The sequence below is a fragment of the Felis catus genome, chromosome B1 (assembly GCF_018350175.1).
Source record: "Felis catus isolate Fca126 chromosome B1, F.catus_Fca126_mat1.0, whole genome shotgun sequence".
Classification (NCBI taxonomy): Eukaryota; Metazoa; Chordata; class Mammalia; order Carnivora; family Felidae; genus Felis; species Felis catus.
The window spans coordinates 10,688,057-10,713,947 of NC_058371.1; the positions used below are offsets into that span (position 1 = coordinate 10,688,057).

Consider the following 25,891-nt stretch of genomic DNA (forward strand, 5'->3'; position numbering starts at 1 on the left):
TTTTATGCATTACAAAATGGCAATAATTAGTTCAAAGCTATACTGACTGCATTTTGATGCCCTTTGAGCTTTGAAATGAGAAGATCTGTAGTATCTTCCTACCTGGTACACAGAAGTAACACAGGAATGAATGATAGAAATATGATGTACTTGAAAATTAAAATGAGGGGCGCCTGGGTGGCGCAGTCGGTTAAGCGTCCGACTTCAGCCAGGTCACGATCTCGCGGTCCGTGAGTTCGAGCCCCGCGTCGGGCTCTGGGCTGATGGCTCGGAGCCTGGAGCCTGTTTCCGATTCGGTGTCTCCCTCTCTCTCTGCCCCTCCCCCGTTCATGCTCTGTCTCTCTCTGTCCCAAAAATAAAAAACGTTGAAAAAAAAATTTTTTTAAAAATTAAAAATAAAAAAAAAGAAAATTAAAATGATTGCATGATTTAATTCCTTTAGCATTTATAACAAATATTTTAAGTAGTCATTGAGATATGTAATATATAGTAATATGATATCACCATGATAGTCTATACAATTATTTTATTTTGAGCTAAGTTGTTTGTTGAATGAAGTTCAAACAACAAGTTATTTGAAAGAGATAATTTATGTAATAATGGGCAATGAAACAAACACAAATATATTGTACATATATATTTGGAAATTAATATTAAAAATTATATGGATCTGATATTTTTTCCAAAATTTCCAGAATAAAACATAATTAGTTTTAAAAGGTTAATTCAGTGTAAAGTAGTAATAAACAATGAAGTTTACTCAGGAATTAGTGTTCTGTATGTTAGTGAGAAAATGCTCAATATGCAGTTTTTTGATTTAGCACATTATAAACACGATTACATTTTGTTACCAAGAGATTAAAAAAATATATACTTAACCTTTTTTATCTACCTCAAGTGAGTGTAGAAAAAAAGAAAGTAAAGCTGACAACTTCAACAAAAATAGAAAATTATTAAGCTAACATAAGAAATCAAGTTTTGTGTCCTCAGTGAAAATTCATTACTCCAATCAAGAGTAATTTTTATTTGTGTCTCTGAAAGAATGCATAATTTTTATTTGTGTCTCTGAAATGTTTTAAAAAATGTTTTCCTAAAATCTTTATAAATAACAGGGAATTTATATAAAGGACAGTCAATAAGACAATGAATATAGAATTTCATAAAGCCTTGAAATATTTTTAGTAGTATGAGGCTTGCGAGTCATTTGAAAGGGAGTCACGGTCTAACACTCAAAACAGTATATCAGAAGCATTGAATATTATTCCCAATTTCTATTGTCTATGACATGCCCTCAGACAAACGTTTTCAACCTTTGTTTCTACACAGAGAGAAAATAAAGATAATAATATTTGCTTCTTATCAGAAAAAATTTTTCAAAGATTCGTAGGCTACTTTTTTTAAAAAATAATTTCAAAATATGAAGAGTTGTGTGATTTCTAACTATAAAATATTATTTCAAATATGAACTATGAGTCTTCACTCATTATGAACTTAAAAATTAATCTGAAAAGTTTTATGCAGAGAATTTTTTCTTGGTTAAAATGTCATGAACTTGGCAAAAGATTTAGTGTTTTAGGGAAGGACCTGTATCAGAATAAATTTTCAGAATTGAAACTTTCCGAATGTCTTTGGGCATTTTAAATAATATAAAAATGTCAGTATCTCAGTGTCGTGAATTTTTAGCCCAACACAAAGACGAACTATGTCATGGAGGATGACATTAACACTAAGTGGGGGACGGGGATAGGTCATCTCCCAAGAGCTTTGATTTTTTTTCTTATTTCTCCTGACTTCATTCCGCTTTATTCAAAGTGAGCACATATACCCAGCAGGGTCCTCAGTTGAATCTAAAATTATAGATCACAGACAGATACTGGGTGCTCAGGTGTGAATAAGAAGGCAGAGAGCAAGAGGAAGCAAGGTATATATTAGGATATTGTACTTATGCTACAACTTGTTCCATGTAACTGCATATCCCTTAAAGGGAATTTTCAATTTTTTTTCATTGAAGAAACTGAAGCAAATGATGCTTAAGTAAATAATTGAGGATCACAGATATAATCGTAAAGTTATTAGTCACTAACGATGCACTGACTCTAAATCACTTTTACTTTTAAAGGCACCAACTGGGAAATAGATGAAGCTTCCTAAGATTACAATGTTTCATTTGTAGGTAGGAATGATTTAGTTTAACTACCAGAGATAAAATCTTTCATTCGACACTACACACACACACACACACACACACACACACACACACACTCTTACACTGTGCTCCTACCTCTATTCACTACAGTTCTAAAGCATTCTTGGTCAACTCTTCCTACCTACTATGTTTCTGAAACATACCTGCTCCTTTATGTCCTTGACAATGACTTCCACCAACTTGAGCACATGCAGCTTCACTATCTGCCCTGGTAACATTTTCTCTATCTGCCTGAAGCAGATAGAATGAAATTGCCTATCTGCCCAAAGAGGAAATTACACAGACACATGAGCTAAGCTCTATAACACAATTTTGAAACATATTTATGTGTTCTAATATAGATAAACATGAAAATTGTGTGAGGAATACATATGTGATTTGTCTGAAAGGAATTGGATTTTATTAAAGGTACAGTTATTTCTATATTTGTCAATAAGCAAACATGTTGAAGTCCAAGAGATCTGACTGTTGCACAGCAATGTGAATATACTTAACACCACTGCTTTTACACTTAGAAATGGTTAAAATGGTAAATTTAATGCTGTGTGGGGTTTTCTTTAATGTTTTTTAATTTTGAGAGACGGAAAGAATAATCGAGTGGGGGAGGGGCAGTGAGAGAAGGAGACTGAGGATCTGAAGCGGGCTCTGTGCTGATAGCAGAGAACCAGATATGGGGCTCAAACTCACCAACCTTGAGATCATGACCTAAGCCGAAGTCGGATGCTTAACTGACTGAACCAACCAGCTGCCCCTATGTGGGTTTTTTTTTTTATTACAAAAAAAAAATTTCCCAAGAAAAAACAAACCCACTACATTGCTATTTTACTTTAAGAATATCAGTAAGAGCATTATGTCCTGAGTTTATCTGCTAGGATACAAATTTGTTGTTTTTGGTGCTCTTATAAAAATATAAACAGGATGCATGAATTTATATTTTTGTGTATTAGTGACTTACACATTTACACATGAACATTTCATGGTTAAACATTTGAGTTTTCCTAGCTTCACCTATTGATGCAGTGAAAAATCTGAGGAAAAATTCCCAGATAAAAAATTTTACAATACCCAATATTTTACCTACATTTACTGCCCATTCTCCTGGAGTATGGATTCAATGAAGAGTTATTATATTCGGCCAGAGATTCAGTTACAGGCACCGAAGTACATCATCAAGCATTGGTTAAACTTAGCTTTTTATATGAAGAGAATATATTTTACAAAGTAGCTTTTCCACTACAGAGTCACAACTAAATAATAAATTTTAATTCTACCTTGTATTTAGTATGTTCCCAAATTTTTATAGACATACTCTTCAGTGAAAAGACATGTTTTGGGTCAAACAACCAAGTAAAGAGAAACCCTAAAACTCATGTAGCTCAATACCTAATTTTACCTTTTTATTTAGTTATTTTAATTGAAGCTTTCCAAAAAACCATACCTAAAGAATCCAAGTGACTGTTCACAATTGCACAGTAGTGGTCTACTTGATAGCCAAACCAAAATTATAGTGACAGTATTCTCCTCAGACCAGTGTTCTAGAGAACTTCAAGTGGGTCCTACCATCAAATACAGAATCAAATAGTTTTCAGATTTCAAGGAAATAAAAACATAGATGTCCTTGGGGCGCCTGGGTGGCTCAGTCGGTTAAACGTCCAACTTCAGCTCAGGTCATGATCTCGCGGTCCGTGAGTTCGAGCCCCGCGTCGGGCTCTGTGCTGGCAGCTCAGAGCCTGGAGCCTGTTTCAGATTCTGTGTCTCCCTCTCTCTGACCCTCCCCTGTTCATGCTCTGTCTCTCTCTGTCTCAAAAATAAGTAAACGTTAAAAAAAATTTATAAAAAACAAACAAAAAAAAAACATAGATGTCCTTACTTTCATTCATTGTGTCACAATAAAGCAAAGACCATTTTTTTTAATCCGTGGAAAACATAGGTTATTTATTTATTTATTTATTTATTTATTTATTTATTGACAGAGAGCATGCAAGCAGGGGAGAAGGACAGAGAGACAGAGTTATTCTTAAGCAGGCTCCACACTCAGCATGGAGCCTGTTGCAGGGCTCAATGCCATGACCCTGGAATCATGACCTGAGCCAAAATCAAGAGTAAGATACTCAACTGACTGAGCCACCCAGGTGCCCCAAGGTTAATTAAAAAAACAATTTTTAGTTTGTTTATTTTCAAGGAGACATAGCCTGAGCAGGTGAGGAGCAGAGAGAGACAGGGAGACACAGAGTCTGAAGCGGACTCTAGCCTCTGAGCTGTCAGCACAGAGACCCTCACAGGGCTCCAACTCATGAACCGTGAGATCATGACCTGAGCTGAAGTCAGATGCTTAACCTAATGAGCCACCCAGGTGCCCCTGGTTAATTTTTAAATAAACACATATCTGCATCCATAATATGGAATATGTGAGCAGCAAATAAGTATTTAATTCTTTTTTAAATTAATGAAATTGCAGGAAGTGAAGAAAGAAAATATGTTGTTGTTCAATTCTGCATGTAAATTTTTGTATTATAACTAATTCAGTATTGTAGTGACTTTTGGCTCTCCAGTCATCACTAGTTCTAATGCTATGTCTCAGCCCCCAAAATGGCAAAAAGTCTTACACAGTTTTGTTTTCCATTGTTACAATACCTCCAAATTTTGTGTGTAAAAGAGAAAAATAAGAGGTTGTCATAGAAGCAGGAGAAAATTCTGCTGTGTCTCTTTACTGAAATAATAGTAGTTTATCAATGCAGGAATATACATTTTAAGAGAATGAATATTAAGAGTAATACAGAATCTTATTTTATAAGGATAAACTGGTCAATTCACTAAGGGGACAAAGCTGCTAAACATTTATGCACCTAATAACAGAGCTTCAAAATACAGGAAGCAAAATCTTCTAGAAACGAAAAGGAGAAAAGAAAAACCCACAGTTATAGTTGGAGATTTTAATTCAACTTTCTATAAAATCGATGAAACAATAAAAGTAGAAAAATCACGGTTAGAATAGAATTGCACAGCACTATGTAATTTGATGTATTTAACAGTTATAGAATCCTCAAACTAGCAACAGTACATTACAGGTTCTTTTTAAGTGTACAGAGAGCTATTACCCACACAAACCATACTGTGGGAAACAAAATAAGTCTTTGTAAATTTATATTGATTCCTGTCAGGCAAAGTGTGTTCTTTGACCACCTGGAATTAAATTGAAAATTAGTAACAGAAAGATATCTGGAAAACTCCCCCATGCCTGGAGACCATGTGGATATGAATAAAATGGGAAATTAAAAAGTCTTTTCAGTTTAGTGAAAATGAAAAAACAGCATACTGCTTTTATGTATTGATACTTACTATCTATAGTAGTAAGGTCCAAAATCAGTGACCTCAGCAGCTTACACTTTTTTAAAGAAAAGCAATAAAATTCTATCTACACTGATAGGAAAAATTAGAATAGACATAAACCACCAATATCAAAAATGAGAGGAATGGTCAACAAAAGAAAGCCGGAGTAGCCATACTTATATCAGACAATCTAGACTTTAAAATAAAGACTGCATGAAGAGATGAAGAAGGGTGTTATAATTAAGGGATCTATAGACCAAGAAGACTTAACAATTGTAAACATTTATTCACCAAATGTGGAAGCACACAAATATATAGATCAATCTCAAACATAAAGAAACTCATTGATCATAATACCATAATAGTAGGAGAATTCAACACCCCACTCACAGCAATGGACAGATCATGTAATCAAAAAATTGACAAGGAAACAATGGCTTTGAATGACACACTTGACCAGATGGACTTAACAGATATATTCAGAATATTTCATCCTAAAGCAGTGGAATATACTTTCTTCTCCAGTGCACATGGAACGTTCTCCGGAAGAGACCACATACTGGGACACAAATCAGTCCTCAGCAAGTACAAAAAGATTGAAATCATATCGTGCATATTTTCAGACCACAATTCTACGAAACTTGAAATCAACCAAAAAAAAAATTGGAAAGGTAACAAATACATGGAGACTAAAAAAACATCCTACTAAAGAATGAATGGGCCAAGAAGTTAAAGACAAAATGAAAAAGTGTATGGAAGCCAATGAAAATGATAACACCACAACGCAAAACCTCTGGGATGTAGCCAAGGTGGTCTTAAAAGGAAAGTATATAGCAATCCAGGCCTTCCTAAAGAAAGAAGAAAGATCTCAGATACACAACCTCACCTTACGCCTTAAAGAGCTGGAAACATAACAGCAAGTAAAACCCAAAACCAGCAGAAGACAGGCAATAATAAAGATTAGAGCAGAAATCAATGCTATCGAAACCAACAAACAAAACAAACAAACAAACAAACAAAAAAACAGTAGAACAGATTGATGAAACCAGAGGCTAGTTCTTTGAAAGAATTAACAAAATTGAAAAACCACCAGCCAGTTTGATCAAAAAGAAAAAGGAAAGGACCCAAATAAATAAAATCAAGAATGAAAGAGGAGAGATCGCAACCAACACAGCATAAATAAAAACAATATTAAGGGAACACTATGAGGAAGTATATGCCAATAAAATGGGCAATCTGGAAGAAATGGACAAATTCCTAGAAACATATACACTACCAAAACTGAAATAGCAACAAATAGAAAATTTGAACAGACCCAAAACAGTAAAGAAATCTAATTAGTAATCAAAAATCTCCCAAAAAACCAGAGTCCAGGGCCAGATGGCTTTCCAGGGGAATTATACCAAACATTTAAGGAAGAGTTAACACCTATTCTCTTGAAGGTGTTCCAAAAAAATAGAAATGGACAGAAAACTTCCAAACTCTTTCTGTGAAGCCAGCATTACCTTGATTCCAAAACCAGACAGAGACCCCACTAAAAAGGAGAACTATAGACCCATTTCTCTGATGAACATGGATGCAAAAATCCTCAAAAAGATATTAGCCAAACAGATCCAACAATACATTAAAAAAATGATAACACCACGAGCAAGTGGGATTTATACCTGGGATGCAAGGCTTGTTCATTATCCGCAAAACAATTAATGTGATTCATCACATCAATAAAAGAAAGGACAAGAACCATATGATCCTCTCAATAGATGCAGAGAAAGCATTTGACAAAATACAGCATCCTTTCTTGATAAAAACCCTCAAGAAAGTAGAGGTAGAAGGATCATACCTCAAGATCAAAATAGCCACGTATGGAAGACCCGACAGTAATAACATCCTCGATGGGGAAAAATTGAGAGCTTTCCTCAGGTCCCTCTAAGGTCCAGGAACAAGACAGGGATGTCCACTCTTGCCACTGTCATTCAACATAGTATTGGAAGTCTTAACCTCTGCAATCAGACAACACAAAGAAATAAAAGGCATCCAAATCAGCTAGGAGGAGGTCAACCTTTCACTCTTCACAGATGACATGATACTCTTTATGGAAAACCCAAAAGACTCCACAAAAAAACTGCTAAAACTGATTCATGAATTCAACAAAGTTGCAGAATATAAAATCAATGCACAGAAATCAGTTGGTTTCCTATACACCAACAATGAAGCAGCAGAAAGAGAAATCAAGGAATCGATCCCATTTAAAATTGCACCAAAAACCATAAAATACCTAGGAATAAATGTAACCAAAGAGGTGAAAAATCTATACACTGAAAAGTATAGAAGGTTTATGAAATAAATTGAAGAAGACACAAAATATGGAAAGATTCCATGCTCCTAGATAGGAAGAACAAATATTGTTAAAATGTCAATATTACCCAAAGCAATCTACATATTCAATGCAATCCCTATCAAAATAACACCAGCATTCTTCACAGAGCTAGATCAAATAATCCTAAAACTTGTATGGGACCAGAAAAGACCTGAATAGCCAAAGCAATCTTGAAAAAGAAAACCAAAGCAGGAGGCATCACAATCCCAGGCTTCAAGCTATACTACAAGCTGTCTTCATCAAGACAGTATGGTGCTGGCACAAGAACAGACACTCAGATCAATGGAACAGAATAGAGAACACAGGAATGGACCCACAAACTTATGGCCAACTAACTTTTGACAAAGCAGGGAAGAATATCCAATGGAATAAAACAGTCTCTTCATCAAGTGGTGCTGGGAAAACTGGACAGAAGAATGAACCTGGACCACTTTCTTACACCATTACAAAAATAAATTCAACATGGATGAAAGACCTCAATGTAAGACAGGAAGCCATCAAAATCCTCAAGGAGAAAGCAGGCAAACACCTATTTGATCTTCCCTGCAGCAACTTCTTAATATGTCTCTGGAGGCAAGGGAGACCAGAGCAAAAATGAACTCCTGGGACCTCATCAAAATAAAAAGCTTCTGAACAGCTAAGGAAACAATCAGCGAAACTAAAAGAAAACCGACACAATGGGATAAGATATTGCAAACAACATATCAGATAAAGGGTTAGTATCCAAAATCTATACAGAACTTATCAAACTCAACACCCAAAAAGCAAATAATCCAGTGAAGAAATGGGAAAAAGACATGAATAGTCACTTCTCCAAAGAAGACATCCAGATTGCCAACAGACACATGAAAAAAATGCTCAACATCACTTACCATCAGGGAAATACAAATCAAAACCACAATGAGATACCACCTCACACCTGTCAGAAAGGCTAACATTAACATGACTCAGGCAACAACAAATGTTGGTGAGGATGCAGAGAAAGAGGATCTGTTTTGCATTGCTGGTGGGAACGCAAGCTGGTTCAGCCCCTCTGGAAAACAGTACAGAGGTTCCTCAAAAAATTAAAAATAGATCTACCCTATAATGCAGCATTGGGCTATTAGGTATTTATCCAAGGGATACAGGTGTGCAGTTTTGAAGGGACATATGCACCCCAATGTTTACAGCAGCACTGTCAACCAGAGCCAAAGTATGGAAAGAGCCCAAATGTCCATTGATGGATGAATGGATAAAGAAGATGTGGTATAGGGGCGCCTGGGTGGCTCAGTTGGTTAAGCGTCCGACTTCAGCTCAGGTCATGATCTCACAGTCCGTGAGTTCGAACCCCGCGTCGGGCTCTGTGCTGACAGCTCAGAGCCTGGAGCCTGCTTCATATTCTGTGTCTCCCTTTCTCTCTGCCCTTCCCCTGCTCATGCTCTGTCTCTTTCTATCTCAAAAATAAATAAAACATTTAAAAAAAAAGAAGATGTGGTATATATATACATACAATGGAGTATTACCCGGCAATCAAAAAGAATGAAATCTTGCCATTTGCAACTACGTGGATGGAACTGAAGGGTATTATGCTAAGCGAAATCAGTTCGAGAAAGACAAATATAATATGACTTCACTCATATGAGGACTTTAAGAGACAAAATAGATGAACATAAGGTAAGGGAACAAAAATAATATAAAAACAGGGAGGGGGACAAAACAGAAGAGACTCTTAATATGGAGAACAAACAGAGGATTACAGGAGGTGTTGTGGGAGTGGGGATGGGCTAAATGGGTAAGGGGCATTAAGGAATCTACTGCTGAAATAATTGTTGCACTATATGCTAACTAATTTGGATGTAAATTTAAAAAAAATAAAATTAAAAAAAATGAGAGAGGAAACATTAGTATAGATACAACATATATGAAAAGGATGGTTAAATAAAAATATACACAATTATATTCATATAAACTTGACAACTTGGATAAAATACACAGAGGTACTGAAAAGACAAATATACCAGATTCCATTCAAAAAGAAATAGATAACCTGGATAGCTCTATATCTATTAATGGCACTGAATTTACAGTTAAAAACCTCTTCACAAAGAAACCTCCAGTGGTAGATGGATTCAGAGGTGAATTCTACCATATTAGTCAGCTATAAAAATGAATAAAATCTTGCCATTTGCAACAACCTGGATGAAGCTAGAGAATATAATATTGAGTGAAATAAGTCAGTCAAAGAAAGACAAATACCACAGGATTGCACTTGTATGTGGCATATAAAACAAAATAAAAGAACAGAGGGGGAAAAAAGAGAGACAAACTTAGAAATAGCCTCTTAACTGTGGAGACTAAACAGGTGGTTACCAGAGGGGAGGTGGGTGAGGGGATGGGAAAAGTAGGTGAAGTTGTTGAATCACTATATTATACACTTAAACTAATATGACACTGCGCATTAGCTCTACTGGAATTTAAAAATTTTTTGACAGGTGAATTCTACCAAATGTTTAAAAAATTATTCTACTCAAACTTTGCAGTAGCATGAAGAGGAGAGAGTACTTCTGAATTCATTCTCTGAGGCCAGGAATACCATGTATCAAAAGCAGGCAAATAGAAGAAAAGAAAACTACAGAGCAATATCCCTTTTGAATATCAATGCAAAATTATGGCCAAATGGTTAGATCCAACACAACTCAAATTAAAATACCAATAATATTTGTTTGTTTTTAGAAATTGGCAAAGTGTTTCTATAGTTTATATGGAAATTTCCTAGAATAGCCAAAATAATTTGAAAAAAGAAGAATAAAAAATAAAAAAGTAAATCTGTCATGATCTATATACTATCTTATTGGCAAAAAGATATACAAACACATTTATGGAATAGAATAGATGGTCTAGAAATGCACCCATGTATGTATGTATGTATGTATATATATATATATATATATATATATATATATATATATATGTATATATATATATATATGGACAGACTTTTTTTTGACAAAAGTGCAAAGGCACATCAATAAAGAATATTATTTTCAACAAATGTTACTGAAACAATTGAATATCCATGGGTAAAAAAAATTAAAGAATGTTTATCCCTAACTCATGCTATAAAATATTAGCTCGGGGTGCCTGGGTGGCTCAGTTGATTGAGTGTCCATTAGGCTCATGTCATGACCTTGTGGTCAGTGAGTTCAAACCCCATGTCGGGTTCTGTGCTGACAGCTTGGAGCCTGGAGCCTGCTTTGATTTTGTCTCCCTCTCCCCCTGCCTCTCCCCGGCTCACGCTCCATTCTCTCTGTCTCTCAAAAATGAATAAACATTAAATTTAAAAAAAATTTTTTAAAATTAGCTCAAAATATATTGTGGACCAAAATTTAAAATGTAGAATTCTACATTCTACAACAAAACATAAGATAAAGCCTTTGCAATTTTGGTTTGGCAAATATTTCTTGTATATAATACCAGAGCATGATTCATAAAAAAGCAAAATAATATATTCAATCTCAGCAAAATTAAAAACTTTTGTTCTTTAAAATACCACTGTTAAGAGAAAGAAAAAGAAACTAGCCATATGCTTGAGAGAAATATTTGCAAGATCATATCTTATAAAGTACTTGAAGACATAATCTGTTAAAAAATTTCTCAATAATTAGAACACAAGCATCCCAATAAAAAATTGGACCAGGGAACTGAAGTAAAACAAAAACAAAAACAAAAACAAAAAACAGCAGACTTAAAAAGACCTTTTCAAAAAAAGATATAAAGAAAAGATGTACATAAAATGATGCTCAACATCATTACTTATAAGAGAAATACAAACTAAAAACAAAATGAAGAATCACTTTGTAGTTAATTGAATGACCAAATTAAATAGACTAACAATAACAACTATTAGGAAGGTTTAGGAACAGTTTCATAAACAGTTTCATAAACTGTTCAGGCATAGGTAAAATGATTAAAGAAACTTTAGAAAACAGTTTGCCGGTTTCTGAAAAGTTTTAAAATGCACTTCCTATAAGATGCAGCCATTATAATTTCAGATATTTTCCCAAAATAAATGAAAGTGCATGTATACAAAGTATTGTTTGTGAGTATTCATAACAACTCTATTTGTAATAGCCATAACCCTGAAATAACACAACCAACCTACAGGAGAATGGATAAACAAATCAGTTGTATACTCTATACAATGGGATACTGTACAGAAATAAAATTCATGAATTATTGATATAGCGACAGTATGAATTAATATCAAAGTAACTATGCTGAGTCAAAAGAATGTAACAAAAGAGCACATAATGTATGATTCTCTTGATAAAAAATTCAGAAAATGAGACTTCTGATTTCCAGTTCCACATGTAAGGTGCTTGGAGGTATCACTTTGTCCTACCAACAAAGAGCTGAACAGATAGAAAAATTAAAAACTCTTCTTGGATGCATGAGGGAGGGGAGCTTACAGGGCAAACTGATGCTCCCAGTAATTGGAAGCAGACAGGCTCTTATAGGGTGTTAAGGCTTACCATAACGGACTAGTGAAGGGAAGCCACAATAGCAACCAGGACCACGGTAGGAAAATCTGAACCCTATGTGACAAATTGCTGTGGGCTCAGTGTGAACAACCTAAGAACTTAAGGGTTTTTTTGTTTTGTTTTGTTTTTTTAGCGAGATGGGGGGGAGGGGGTGGGCAGAGAGAGAGTGAGAAGAGAATCCCAAGCAGGGTCCACACTGTCAACACAAAGGCCAATGTGGGGTTTGATCCCACGAACCATGAGATCATGACCTGAGCTGAAATCAAGAGTCCAGTGCTTAACTGACTGAGGTGCCCAGACACCTCAAACCTAAGAATTTGAAGCTCTAGGGAGATTGGGGGTGGGGCTCAGTATGGTAAGGTTTGCTGCCAGGATCTTCACCAGGTCCACCCCCAGTAAATATCAGAGAAAAACTCCTCTCCTGCTTCTGGCAGGAGAAGGGAAAAAGAACCATTTTGAGATATGCCAGAGCACTGTTTTGCTGAACAAGGCAAGCCCTCAGGAGGAGCTGGTTAACCAGAGCCTGACCTTCTGGGGTGTTTTCAGAGCCTGAGTGACTTGGAGAAAGGGACAGGCCCAACTGCAGTCGGTTCCAGACTTCCACACGGGAGAAGGGAATATGCAAGTCTAGCCCACTCTGGAGCCATCCTGTCCCACCTCAGGAGGGAGAAAATAACTAAGAAGCTTGTGAATTTCACAGCCCAGGGCCACAGGCTCACTGTAAGACTGCCACCGGGCCATACGTCTAGAGAATGCTTCCCCTGCCCCCACGGCTCACCACCGCATTACCAAAGACCTAGTCACAGCAATTCCTTTTACCTGGTACAACATGTCAGGCTACCCAGAAAACAATGTCACGGCATAGTAAAAGTCAAACACAATTTGAAGAGACAGAGTACGCATTAGAACGCGACATGTCAGAGAGGTTGAAATTCTCAGACTGAGAATTTAATACAGCTACAATAAGTATGCTAGGGCTCTCATAGCTAAAGCAGACAGCATGCAGGAACAGTTGAGTGATGGAAACAGAGACACGGAAATCCTAAGAAAGAATAACAACAACAAAAAGTGCTAGAGACAGAAGACACTGTAACTTAAATGGAGATGCATCTGAGGGGCTTAATAATAGACTGGAGATGGCTGAGAATGGAATCTGTGCACTAGAAGACATATTATTAGAATTGTCAAAAACCAAAAACAAAGTGACCAAAGACTAGGTAAAAAAAAAATATATATATATACACACATATCTATGTGTGTATATATGTGTGTATATATATAGCACAGAACATTCAATGACTATGGAACAACTAGAAAGGTGCAACATACTTTTAATGGGAATACCAGAAGAAAAAAAGAGAGAGCAACAGAAGAAATTTTCAAAAGAATAATGACTGAAAGTTTTCCCATATTGATGTCAGGCACTAAACCACAGATTCAAGAAGCTCAGCAAATACCAAACAGGATAAATATCAAAGAAAACCAACCTAGGTGTGTCATTTTCAATCTGCAGAAAACCAAACATTAAAAAAAAAAAAAAAAAAAAAAAAAAAGCAAAGAAGCCAGAGTTGAAAAATACCATATCTTTAGAGGAACAAAGATAAGAATTAAATCTAACTTCTCCTCAAAAACTATTGTAAGCAAGTAGAAAGTGGAGTGAAATATTAAAATGTTGAGAAAAAAACATGTATTTGAATTCTACATTCTGAAAAATTATCCTTTAATAGTGAAGGAGAAGTAAAGATGTTCTCATATAAACCAAAATGGAGGCAATTCATTGCCAGTAAACCTGTGTTACAAGAAGTGTCAAAAGATAGAGAAACTAATATAACACTGTATGCGAATTAAACTGGAATTTTAAAAAAATGTGTTAAAAGAAGTTCTTTAAAGAGATGGAAGCATACTTTTGGGTCTACATAAAGAAAGAGTAAGCGAAAATGCAATCAGAACATTTATTTTTCTTATTCTTAATTGACTTAACAGATCAGTTTTTTAAATAATACTAATGATGCATTTATTATGAATGCTTATGTGTATTATGCACATGCACATACGCTCATGGATAGTCATATAAGTGACGTGAGTGACAGCAATGATACATTGAGAGGGAAAAAAATAGGACTATTTTGTTGTTATACAATACCAGTGAAGTGGTAAAGTTTTATTTGAAAGTAGACTTGAACTAGTTGCAAAGTATATTGTAAACTCTAGGGCAACCACTAAAACGTTAAAAAAAATAAAAGTATAACCAATATGTTAAGGATAGAAAACGGAATCCTCTAGAATGCCCAGTTAAAACTATAAAAGGCAAAAAAAAAAAAAGAAAAGAAAAAGACAGGGATGGTGCCTGGGTGTCTCAGTTTGTTGAGTGTCTGACTTTGGCTCAGGTAATGATCTCATAGTTTGTGGGTGCAAACCTGGCACCTGGCTCTCTGCTGTCAGCGCAGAGCCTGCTTCGGATCCTCTGTCCCCTTCTCTCTCTGTGCCTCCTCCACTAGTGCTCTCTTTCTCACTCTCTCTCAAAAATAAGCAAACATTCTTTTTTAAAAAAGAGGGGAAGACAAAAAGTGGATCAAACCTGAGGGCAACCAATAGGAAACAGAAACTTATGGTAGATGTTAATCCAGCTACATTCAGTTTGAAAATCAATGATCTGAATGCTTCAGTAAAGATAGATTGTCAGAAAGAATCCAAAAACATGACCCACCTACATGCTGTCTACAAGAAACCCACTTTAAATACAGATAAAAAGTAAATGGAAGGAGCGGTGCCTTTGTGGTTCAGTCGGTTAAGCATCTGACTCCTGATTTAGGCTCAGGTTGCGATACTGAAGTTATGAGATGAAGCCCCACCACTGGCTCCACGTTGGGTGTGGAACCTGCCTGAGATTCTCTCTCCCTCTCCCTCTGTCCCTCCCCTGCTCATTCTCTCAGGCACATTGCTGTCTCTGGAAGAAAGGAGAGGAGAGGGGAGGGGAGGAGGGGGGAGGGGAGGAGGGGGGAGGGGAGGAAGGAAGGAAAGGAAAGGAAAGGAAAGGAAAGGAAAGGAAAGAAAAGGAAAGGAAAGGAAAGGAAAGGAAGAAAAGGAAATGGAAGAAGAATAACATACCATCTGAATACTAATCAAAAGGAGGCAAGAGTGGCTATGTTAATTTAAAGCAGAGCCTATTTCAAAGCAGGGAGAGTTGTCAAGGATAGAGAAGGAAATTCCATAACCATAAAGGGGTCAGTTTTCCCTTAAATTTTGCATGAGATCAGGAGAATTGGGGAGGAAGTGATGAATATGTTCTCATTGTCTTAACTGGTTTGATGATTACAAAGGTATGTGCATTTGTAAAACATAAAATTTGTCACTTTAAATCTGTTTAATTTATTGTAAGCAAATTGTCTCTCAATAAGCCTATCTTAAAACTTTTATATTCTTCCATATTACTGTAATATTTATCAAAAGCAAAATGAAGAGTATTTTAAAATCTACACAGTAAGTTATCTAGTTTGTTAGAATACAGAAAAATGTAACCATGTGTATATTTTTATATTCCTTTTCAGAAACAAAAGAAAGCAAATTGTTTGCAATGTGAAATCTTAGCCATTACTAAGACAAAGTCAGGTTCAATATATAAACTCCAAGGAAAGGAAAGACTTTATGTCATGGATTTTTACTTTGATCTGTAACCTACAGGGCTTGTTTTGTTGTCTTCACATTATAAAATTGAGGTTAAGAATGGAAATCTAGACTTTCTGACAACAAATCTTAAACTTACCAGTAGAGCTAAATATCTGTTTTTCTTACATGTAAATGAAGCAATAACAATATTTACAGGCTTTTTTCTGAAGATTGGATTGATACATCTAACTTAAATGAGCTTCTGGCATATAGTAGATGGCCAAAAATGTCAGTCAGTATCGTTAATATTAGAGAATTTTATTTTCCATTTGTTCTGTTTACTTATATTTAATTGCTTATATAATTAATTAAAACAAGTGTTCATATTCTGCTAATCTCCTGTAATCATTTTCATTGATTATTTTGAAAAACAGGTACAAATTTTGGGAAATGTAGTTTAAAATGTTAGACACTAATTTACAATAGATTTTCAATGAATTAAATGCTATTATCGGTCATCAAACATTTCTTTTAGTAGGGCAAAAATTCACTAATAGGCAAATATCATTCTGTGGCAGACAGATTTTAAACTCTCAAGATATGAAATAAAATATGAAATATCTTTAAAATTTTATATATACTAAATATAAGTAAATAGGACTTCTATTTATTTTCTAAAATTAGAGAAAATGCATTTGCTCATTTCTGTATCTTTGGAATTTTGTACATGATTTTTTAACTTTGTAATAATTATAAAAAAAAATGTCGGCAACTATCAGTGCTTCTGTAGCACTTGGTAGTTGCAGGCACTAATTTACCTTCTTTACATATATTTACTATCTCAGTCTTTGTAATAATCCTGAGAGTTAAGTATGTTATTGTCCCCACATTACACAAGAGGATATTGAGAGATGATTAGGTTGAATAAGTTGTCTAAGTTCACACAGCTAATAGGCGGGGTTAGGATTTGACAAATCATCCTTACACGTCGTTACTTACTGACACTTTGCCACAGTCTATCCCTACATGTTTGTCTCGCCATCTATTTATTTCAATATCTCTACCAACATTTCACTCATTACTTATTTCAAATCGTTAAATTCAGTAGCTGCCAAAAAGGTATGTGAATATATCCATGTTTATCCATGACCTGATCTGGCATTTTCACAACACTTGAATATAATGGTGAATATTTGCAATATATAATGACACTGTTAGCACTACCTTGGCAATAAGGAAATTAGACATTACAGAACCTGTCTCCTCACGTTGCGTTTTAGGACGGTGACATTGACGTAGATCTCAACTAGGTTGTAATTTTTTAAATGAATAAAATGATGGTAATGAGGTTGTCCCCAGTTTTAAAGTAAAATATATGTTGTTAGAGCAAATGCTTGGCAATTCTGTCTTATGTGCAGCAAATTTCCCACTGCCTGTGTCATGAACATTTCAAGTATTCGTCTTCAGTAAAAATAACATTTTTGTTTAATTCTATGGATCTTTAAAATTATCCCTTTCTTTGATAAAGCTCAAATTGAGGAAAGTCCATTTGAACTGTGCCTGTCCAGGAAAGCGTTTATTTTTGGAAAAAAAACAAGCCTTCTGTGAGAGGAATATTATTGTAGGAGGTGTGTATGAATTATTTGATAATGTACATTTGAATAAATGGAAATGCCTGAAAAAGTGAAGGGAAGTAAAACTTCTCTGCAGCTTTTTGCCCTGCTTCTGATAAGAAAAAATGATTTTTAATAACAACTCTACACATATAATAAAATTTGATTTAACAAATATTAAAACCTAACTTATTTTCAAATAAATTTTAGATAAAGATTTACAAGCAAAATTACTTAAGTGGTTCCCAAACTGGCACCCTTGTATGTTGCACTGAATTGAAGGGATGCTGTGGGATATTTTTAATTTTTGAGGCAACAACAGCATTTTTTGGACAGAAACAACTACTGTTAAGCCTGTGTGCTTAACTACCTACTAAATAGAATTAAATATTAATTTTGGCTTATGGATGCTTTGAAAAATTATCAAAATACTAAGAGTACTGTGGACCAAGGAAATAGAAGGACCTTTGTTTTAGAAACTTACTGTATTTGTTATATTGAGATTTTAGCTATAATGAAAATTATAGGGCTGATTTGCTTTGAGATTGCTAAACCAGAATCTTGCCTATGTATAGTGAGAATTCATGTAAAAGTAACACAAATTTTAATATGCTGCCCAATCATTATGCTCTATTTCCCAAGCAGGTCTGTATCATTAGAGACAAAGCAAGAAGAAATTAATTGGTTCCTTCTACAGTCTATCTGTTTATTTTCTGTCAACAAAGGGTAAGAAATCAGAAATCACTTTTTAACGTTAGCTTGTACATGGCATTTATTAAAAATTCTCCCCCAATAGCTTCCAGTATTTTCCTAGGCTATACTTCCCTTCTCACATTTTTTTTTTGTGTGTTTGTTTTTCCTATGTGTTTCTACCATGCATTTATCCAGATGTTTTGGTTTGCATTAATAGCTATTCTTGCAAAGAGAAAATAATTCTTACAAAGTATATTTTCATATTCAGCACTAGAGAAATAAACTAACCAACTCTGTGACAAAGCATACAAACTAGAGTAATATACCCTGTCAATGAAATTAAAAAATCGTCATATTATCAGACCCATCTCTAATTACAAAGATTTCTTCTGAGAATCTAATGTTTCTTAGAGAACTATCATCTCCTCTTGTATTTTCAATAAATCTCAGATGTATCTTTAGCTGCATATAATTATGTGACTTCTTCAAGTGTTTGAAACAGAATCCAGATGAATTTAGTCTCTTAAAGCATAATGATACAAGAGTAAAATAATAAGAGGGTCCCTTATGGTACCTACCATGACAACCACCATCTTTTAATGTTGAAATCAAGCTTTTTGAGAGTAGCTACTTTTCAGTTCCATGGGGTGAAACTCAATTTGTATCAGTGGCTGCTGTGCTGTGAAGGAGAATTTCAATGCCCTGTTGAGTACTAAGTCTTTTTGTTAGTTTTTTTGCTTGTTTGCAGAATAATCTTTGGACTGACATAATGACACATGCCATAAACTTTCCTGAACTGAACATTTTGCTTCCCTCTGGAAATGATGAGATTGGAAGAAAAAAATATTTAGTGTAAAACGAATATAAAATAGGCAGGTGTTCTCTGTGATCAAGGATACACAGGGCTCTTATTGCAGAGTATGAACGGTATATCCAGAAAGAAATTTAAAAGTCCCATCTTGAAATTGTGGAACAAAGTGCTGCTGTTTAGTATGAATATAAATAACTTAAGAGAAAGAACCAAAAGTAAATATTCTAGGAATGATGGACATTTTCTGAGCATAAAGCTAATTTTAAAACCATAACATAGCTATTTAAAAGAAGCAATTAGAAAAAAATTAATTACTAAAAATCAAAAAAAAGAAAATATTGAGGTCAAAACTTACTCTGAGATACCATTTTTTAAAAATTTAAATAAATCCATGTATATATAAATAAATGTTAAAATTTTAATATCTTAATATAATGAGCTCAAACATGTATCATATATGGGTGATTGTGTTTATTTTAGGGATGGTAGATAAAAGAAATAAAGCTGTTACTTTATATTTTACTCTTTGCTCTTCCTTGAATATTTTGAAGATGAGTGATGGTTTAATGTCTTAACAAATTTTCAGAGATGTTTGATTTTGATTCATCTATGTATCTACCCTAATCTTTAATATACATAATATAATAATTACATGTTTTAAAAAATGTAACATCACATAAATCTAGTGGGATTTATTTCATAAAATTTTCTTGGCAAATTTGTGATTATTGTAGATTATATATACGTGTGTATTTATATAAAGATATTTTATTTCATTATCTTTTCAAATACATTTTCCTCTATAAACATAATCTGTTTTCTCTAGTAAATGCTTTCAAATGAATTTTATTTTTTCTAAAATATGTATCTATATTTTCTTTATTATTTTTTTTAATTTTTTTTCAACGTTTATTTATTTTTGGGACAGAGAGAGACAGAGCATGAACGGGGGAGGGGCAGAGAGAGAGGGAGACACAGAATCGGAAACAGGCTCCAGGCTCTGAGCCATCAGCCCAGAGCCTGACGCGGGGCTCGAACTCACGGACTGCGAGATGGTGACCTGGCTGAAGTCGGACAACCGACTGCGCCACCCAGGCGCCCCATATATTTTCTTTATTATTTTATTTACTGGCTATTTTACCACTTGAGTTTTAATTTTATTTACTTTTTTTGTTGTTGTTCTATTTCTCACTGACAGCTAGTTTTTTTTTAACCTAGTTTTAATTATTTATTTATTTTTCTAGTATAATTTATTGTCAATTTGGCTAACATACAGTACATACAATGTGGTCTTGGTTTGGGGGGTAGGTTCCTGTGGTTCATCGCTTACATACAACACCCAGTGCTCATCCCAACAAGTGCCCTCCTTAGTGCCCATCACCTATTTTCCCCTCTCTCCCAACACCCATCCACCCTCAGTTCTCAGTATTAAGAGTCTCTTATGGTTTGCCTCCCTCCCTCTCTGTTTATAACTATTTTTCCCCCTGCCCTTCCCCCATGGTCTTTTGTTAAGTTTCTCAAGTTCCACATATGAGTGAAAACATATGATATCTGCCTTTCTCTGACTGACTTATTTCACTTCGCATAATACACTCAAGTTCCATCCTTATTGTTGTAAATGGCAAGATTTCATTCTTTTTGATCACCAAGTAGTATTCCATCAACTGATATATTTGTTCTTTATTTTTTATTTGAAGCACCCTTCTCAGTCATGCTCATAAATGTAATACAAGTTTATACAATCAGTTTGATATTTTTAAAAAATTAGCATCTGGGAAACCTGGGTGGCTCAGTCACTTAAGCATCTGACTTCTGCTCAGGTCATGATCTAACAGCTTGTGAGTTTGAGCCCCATGTCTGACTCTGGGCTGACAGCTCAGAGCCCTGACCCTGTGTCTTCCTCTGTCTCTGCCCCTTCCTGATTCTCTCTTCTCTCTCTCTCTCTCTCTCTCTCTCACACACGCACACACACACACACACACACACACACACACACACACACACAAATAAGTAAACATTAAAAAAAAATCTTAATTAACATCAATTTATTTTCCAGAAATGAATACTTACCTTCAGTGTCTTATTTTTAAGCCATAATTATAACAGGCATTATACTTACTCCTTTACTACTTTGAAATTTCCTTCTTGAGTCCTAGGTTTTGACTAGTTTCTTAGTTTCATAAGGATTAATGTGTGTCCCACTGATCCAACCTATCTCGTTAACAACATTACCTGTAGAAGATGGGAGTTCCCAGAGGGCTATCTGTACCTTCAATTCTTTTCCATCCCAGAAAGCATAATGGGAGCACAAATTACTTAATTATTTTAGTAATGCCATGACTAAATGCCAATGACTATAGGTTACTTATTTTTTGTTTTTGTTTTTGTTTTGTTTTTTAGCCTTGGAATAATTTATACCCTACCATTTCTAATCATGTTGTTTTTCATTAATTTGTCTACAATTTGGTGAACAAGTTTGATTAACTGCATATTTGTTCTCTATTTGCCTTTCTCCTTCTCTCTTTCCGTTCTCTCCCCCCATCAATCCTCTCTCTAATTTATCTATATATTTCCTTCATATTCTGAATTTCTGACATTTGCTCTTTATAAGAAACCAAAGAAAAGTTGTGCTTTTTTTCCAGCCGGTAATAGTCCTGTACAACCTGCAAATGAATATGGATTGTTTTTCTACTTCAGTTTTTTCCTTATTTCTGTTATCTCCGTGTTAAGATTTGCCTCTAAAAAAACTGTCCTTTCGTTTTGGCTGTCTTTTATTATTTCATGCAAATCATTCCTATTTGTATCTTTTTTCTTAAGCAAGCAGACAGTTTTTAGTACATATTTTTTCTGCTTCTATTGTAGGTCATTGTGAAAGTTGTGTTCCTCTGACTCTATCCAGTACTAGCATTTGGTATGTAAAGTAGCTGAAAGCCCTTAGTATTGTTTCCTGTTTTCACGGATGCTCTCTGCTTCCTCCTCCATAAAACAAAACTCTCACGTCATTTAGGTTGGACTAAACCTTACTTTAAATGTGACCCATAACAGATTTCTAGGTAATACAAGTGTTCTGGGAGAATTTTGGTGTTTTTCTTTTGTGTCAGGTTATCTGACGTAACTAGAGAATTGGAGTGTTTTCTTTGAATAGGTTACACGCTTGTGTTAAAAAACAGACATACATCCCAACTCTCCCAACTGTGTTTCCTGTTTGCTATTTTCCTGCTTGAAGGTTGGTGGTTGGGAAAATAGAAATATTTCCTTCTCCGTTTTTTTTTTTTTTTTTTTTTTTTTTATTGACAATCAAGATTTTGTTCACACAACGTGTTTGGATCACAGCTACCAGTTTTTCTTGTCAATAGAGTGAATTTTTAGTAAAATTAGATTTGGAAGATAGGAGTTAGTAAAGCAGAAAAGTTAAGGATATGAGTGCTTAATTCAAGAATGTGCTTGTCCCTTCCCATCACTTAAAAAAATAGGTAATCCAGAAAATTTGCTAACCTCTTTACCAACGGACTGTGGTGTAGTAAAGACACAAGATTTGAATCAAAGAGACTTGAGTTCAAGACTTGGCTCTGAATATTTGCTATATGACTTCAGATTAATACCTAACCTTAATGACCTTCAGGGTGTACTTTTTCTCTCACATAGAAATGTGTTTTTTTTATACCAGAAAATCAAAAAGTTTTTGGCAGAGTATTAACACTCAAACTTAGCTATTATTAGCTAACACTGATTATGTAATATTTTACATCTTGGTCTATATTTTAATGGCATATTTGAAGAAGGTTTGATACATATGCCTAGCGGATCACCATTTTAAGAGAGGGGCTGGGAGTCATGTATAATGGCATGCTTTAATTTACTTCAATGTCATAATGGTGTATAATGGTCAAATGAAAAAATTTTATAAGTGCTCAGATAAACTCAGTCAAGTATGAATATTTGAGTTGAATTTTATCCTTAAAGTACTGAGTGAAGATGTATTTTTAACAGTCTTATATAAACATTAAGTTTTATTAATAAGTATTTATTGTAATTATGATTAAGTTTTATAATAATGAATTAACAGGAGGGTATAACTATAGAAGATATAAAACATATGAATACACATCATATTCTAACTGCAGTATTTTGAATTGTGGTGTATGTAGGTGTCGGTGTTAATTGTGGTGTATGTAGGTGTCGGTATGTAGATTTTTGAAAACAAGGAATATGAAGAGATTAATTACAATGTATATTGTTTATCAGGAGAAAAACAACAGTTAATCCTTTAACCTAAATATAACTCAATATGCTTTAAGGCTTTGTGGATGTATTTAATGTGAAGACAAGAACATGAAATCATATTTTCTACACATTATATTTGTAGAAGTTTTATGTTTGAAATTGGGTAAATCAGTTGTGATTATTATAGCTTAATGGTATATTTGCCAGAGTTGACGTAGTATTAGATTATAATGGAATTAGTTTCTGCCAAGCCTGAAGGTTGAAATACCAGTAGCTGTACCCAGGTATATATTTTTAGATTATTGACAAAGATGCCATGTGGGTTGCATCAGCAATAAATATGACATTGTCAGCCATAAATATGAAATATGGTAATAATTAAGTTATTTTTTTACTGAAAATTAATTCTTCATTACAATGAGTAATGTCTAGGGGTGCCTAGTTTGTTCAGTCAGTTAAGTGGCTGGTATAGGATCAGGTCATGATCTCACAGTTCGTGGGTTCAAGCCCCGCATCTGGCTCTGTGCTGACAGCTCGGAGGCTGGAGCCTGCTTCAGATTTTGTGCTCCCTTTCTCTCTCTGCCCCTCTCTGCTCATGCTCTGTCTCTTTCTGTCTCTGAAAAATAAATAAATGTTAAAAAAAATTAAACATGTTCCACCTTTAAGAAAAAACTTCAAAAAATGACTACTGTCTATATGCATGTATGTATACATATATGTTCATGTATATAGTAATATATACTAGCTTTTGTCTAAATGTTAAGAACATGTTGAAGTCCCAGTGAAGAAATGTTCAAGGATGTACCTTCTGTCCTAGTCCCAGATCCTGTAAAGGTGAACTCACTGGAACTGGCTGGAGAGAGGAGGAAAGTTTGTTACAAAAGGAATTGTCTGAGGAAGCATAGGATTTCTAGACAAAAAGAGAAAGAGAAATAATCACTTGTTGAAAAGCAGTTACATTTTTTTTCCATCTGAAGAAAGACAATTATAACGGATTCCAACTCTCAGAGGATATCAAAAAGAAAGTTTTAAGCCATTTCTCATACAACCTAGCTGTTCAAATTAGCATATAATTATTTCAGCCTTTCCAAATGAAGTTTAACTTTCAAATAAAAAAGAACATATTGAAGGCTTATGATGTAATATTATTCCATCTCTCCCCCCAACTACCTATACACAGTCTATTTTCTCAGTTTGTCTCACATGTTTTATGATATCAAATTACCTCTGATACTGTCCCAGGTTAGTGTGAATGGGTTGCCATAAAATAAGTTTTTTGAATGTTTGACCTATCTGTATCTTTTTAAAATTAATACCAACTACTCATTTACTTCAACTCCCACACAATAACTGTGAATTTTCTGGTAATTTTTCATTTTTGCTGAAAGAAGATATTAAAATCAAGGATTTGGTTACTAATTTATCTATCTTTGTATCTGATAATGAACTTAATGACACAAATTACTTTAAATATGATTATGAAAAATCACTCTAGTGGTGTAAATTGTGTAGAGCAGAATAGCTTTAGGTTAGAGAAATAATAATTTCTCATGACTTGTTAGGAACACAAAAGTAGTAATAAAATCCTAGAAGGAAAATCAGAGGCACACAGGGGACCCTATGAGCAGTGAGGCTGGCAAGTTGGTGTGGCTCATAAAGATGCTTCTCCATGGGGATTATTGATGACAATCACTCTTTGTTATAGCATATTGATTTCTAGCATATCTATCCCTTGAGTCCTGCAGCCAGGAAAGGAAAGAGTTTACATTATAATTGTCCTGATGACAAATATAAATGAAAAAAAAATAGGTTCCTAATAGCTTCTAGGGGGAAAATTTCTTTTTACATGGTGATGACGAGTGTGTACTTTTTCTGTAACTTCAGCTGTCACTCATAGCGGAAGGAAGGCAGTAAACTCAGTATAGCACTTGGTGTGGACAGAGATCAGTGCGGCTACCATACATCTGGCAATACTGTCAGTATGATACCCAAGAAAGAGCTTTGTTTTCAGAATGCTAATTCTAAAGGTTTTTTTTTTATGTTTATTTATTTATTTTGAGAGAAAGAGAGAGAGAGAGAGAGAGAGAGAGAGAGGGAGAGAGAGAATGCACATATGCAAGCAGAGAAGGGGCAGAGAGAGAGGGAGAGAGAGAATCTGAAGCAGGCTCTATGCTGTCAGCTTAGAGCCGGACATGGGGCTCATTCTCATGAACCATGAGATTATGACCTGAGCCAAAATCAAAAGTGAGATGCCTAACCAACTGAGCCACCCAGTCTCCCCAAAATGCTAATTCTACAACTCAACTGTTGGGCACAAAATCAAACAAATGGCCAAAGAAGCAGTGATCCAAAGAAAATCTCCAGAGAAATTATGTGTCACTAACCATGCCATAGCATCCTTTGGTTGCTCAGTAAAAAGATTTTGAAAGGGATATCCAGTTTCTAGGAGATCCCTCAATAAGAAATTCAAAAATTAGATTATATCCTCAATAGATATATCAAAGTGTCAAT

The 25,891-nt window shown here is 34.7% G+C and overlaps 1 non-coding gene across 1 annotated transcript; it reads left to right on the forward strand.

Annotated features, from left to right (window-relative positions):
- The first annotated feature begins 24,156 nt into the window (after positions 1–24,156).
- On the forward strand, positions 24,157–24,280 carry LOC111560348. Its single transcript, XR_002742093.1, has one exon. It is a non-coding gene; the product is annotated as a small nucleolar RNA SNORD22 (small nucleolar RNA).
- The last annotated feature ends 1,611 nt before the right edge of the window (positions 24,281–25,891 follow it).